Raw genomic sequence first — 2,500 nt, 5'->3', positions numbered from 1 at the left:
TGGCCAAATTATCTAGGTTCTGTCTTATCGTTTTCGTATTCTGTTCTTTTCAAAATATGCACATCCTGCGATGAACAAAGATGAAAATATTATTGAGTAATTTTAGGATTAAGAAGCCCTAAGCAGATGCTATCATTAAGTTTCTTCGATTGCAATCATACATTTATCAGGAATTTGACTGAATTCCTTGAAACCTCTCCATGGTATGCAACAGTTAATCAGCTGTTAAACGGTTTTAGGCGTAGTCTTTTAGAATCCCGTGATTTGTCAATATATTGGGGAAAAAATGATCGGTCGCGCTTGAAATAGGATTCAACAGTCGTGACGTCACTTCCCTCGTAATGATGCATAGTGACTTAGTTACTGGTTCTAAACTATCGGAACAATGGCGGACGCCCTTATGAAATACTTCTCCGACGAGCATAAAAGTGTATCTAGAGGGGAAAAGCATTATACATCTGATCATGTTTTGACTTATATACATACTCATATACATTCTGATCACATGAAATGTGAAAAAGTTCTAGCCAGCATGAAGAATAAAAAGTACCGATTTTCTTTGTTTTGAACCAAGCTGCTCGTTGCTTGGCGGACGTGAAATCAAACTATTGAATCCTATTGCTGCTAAAGCGAAGAATACTATTAGTGAGTATTCATTGCAGTATGGTGTTTAAAGCTATCCCAGTAAGACCAAACATAGATGAATATAAAGGCCATCCATAGATTTCTTTGCAAGGAACTTTTGTTGTGGAAGATGGCTGCTCGTTGGATACCCAAACCAATGACGTCGCCGTCATGCTTTCGTGGTCGAGGTAAAGACTTCTGGTACACCCTTTGTATATGGAGGAGATGCGAGAAGAAAAAAAAAGTGAGTTGTGGGATATACTTTCTATTGACAAATAGCAAAGGATATGAACACTAAAATGATTCATTCGTGACGGATTGATGACTGCCAGACTGAAGTGTTTACATTCAATGCATTACGAAGATCGCAACTCCAAACCAGTGAAAGGCCAAGTCCTCATTAGTTCCAAGTAAATATTTATTTTATGCTCAGGTATTTTCTGAGAGTGAGCGGCCCTTCTCCTCTGTGACAATATATACAATACAAATGTATCGGAGCGTAACAAGCAAAAAAATAAAGGATGGGGTGAAAAGTACATGTGGCAATGAAGATTTATCGCAGAATGACATTTGTACATAAGACATAATATTTGCCCTCAAAGCGATTTTTGAAATTTAATATAGTACAGTGAACTCCTGATAAGTTGGCATCTATAAGTTGATTTTTACTCCAGCCGATCTAACTCAGTCCCACTATTATTTCTAGTCAATAGATATATAATTTAGTATTATTATTTGTTGAGTTATTTTAAGCAGACAAACCAACTTACTATTCTGTTGGATTAATTTAGGAGTCAAGTGTTTGGCATTCTTGTTAATCAAAATTACAGAGCCGTTCTATATTTGTGTCAATGTTATTTATAGTAAAATGTCACATTATATTTGATTTATTACCAAGGGAAAGTCTCCCCTCGTCTATTTGCTCATGAGATATCTTACAATAAAATATTTATTGTGTTTATTTAGGATTCTTCTATTCACTAATTGATAATGACTAAATTGATGTTGACAACCGATATTTTAAATAATATTATAAGTTCAAGATCCAACCATTTGTCACATCGTTTTTGACCATAAACATCAGGTCAATAGAAGACAAATGTATCATTATAAAAATGCATTTTAACAAAGTGTGACAGCTAGCTAATGTCTCTGAAAAATGTTCTGTAGCTAAAATTAACATTACGTGTATTACTAATCTTTAGGTCGTGCAAATTTCATATTCTTCAAAAATGCTTTATCTTTTTACGCAAGACAAATATTGGCTTCACAAATTACACACTCACAGACAATTGATTCCAACATCCTAAAGCTTGTTGAAGCAATTACAGTGACGTTTGACTGTGACAGAATGTAAAGGTAAATATGTATTATACAGTGAGTGTTTTTACTCGTTAAACCCCTGCCCCAGCAACTTTTACAGAAAAATCTGAGCACTTGAATTGTTTGTGGGACATTAGAAGGTCGATTGATTTTTTTTTTTTTTTATATTTTGATTTAAAATGAAAGTCGACGGACATTGCTGCCGCGCGCTGACAAAGCGTTTTTTAAAAACATTTATTTGCCCAAAGCGTTTATTTCACACACACACACACACACACACACACACATATATATATATATATTATATATATATATATATATATGTATATATATATATATATATATATATATATATATATATATATATATATATATATATATAGAATCGTGTTGGATACAAATATGGTACGAATAGTGCTCGACATGTAAAAATGGAGCGATTTATTATTGTAATATTTACCGCGGTGTTACTGACTCAAAAACCGTGGTAAATATTACAATAATAATTCGCTCAATTTTTACAGACTCCAACACCGTGGTAAATATTACAATT

General features: G+C 33.4%; 2 protein-coding genes across 3 annotated transcripts in view; one reads left to right on the top strand and one right to left on the bottom strand.

The window, feature by feature from the left end:
* The window catches only part of LOC144960132 (cysteine-rich venom protein Mr30-like), a 3,225-nt gene extending 1,638 nt beyond the window's left edge, over nucleotides 1-1,587 (top strand). Inside the window, exon 2 of the mRNA XM_078893112.1 lies at nucleotides 1-1,587. This exon is cut by the window's left edge and continues 309 nt beyond it. The gene's annotated coding sequence lies outside the window, so the exon portion shown is untranslated.
* The window catches only part of LOC144960174 (persulfide dioxygenase ETHE1, mitochondrial-like), a 165,306-nt gene that overhangs the window by 126,600 nt on the left and 36,206 nt on the right, over nucleotides 1-2,500 (bottom strand). The gene's annotated exons all lie outside the window — the stretch shown is intronic.

The sequence above is a fragment of the Berghia stephanieae genome, chromosome 1, assembly GCF_034508935.2.
Source record: "Berghia stephanieae isolate SIO BIC M18660-M18661 chromosome 1, UCSD_Bste_1.3, whole genome shotgun sequence".
NCBI lineage: Eukaryota > Metazoa > Mollusca > Gastropoda > Nudibranchia > Aeolidiidae > Berghia > Berghia stephanieae.
Note: the sequence above shows the minus strand (reverse complement) of the source record. Positions and strands in the feature narration are given on the sequence as shown.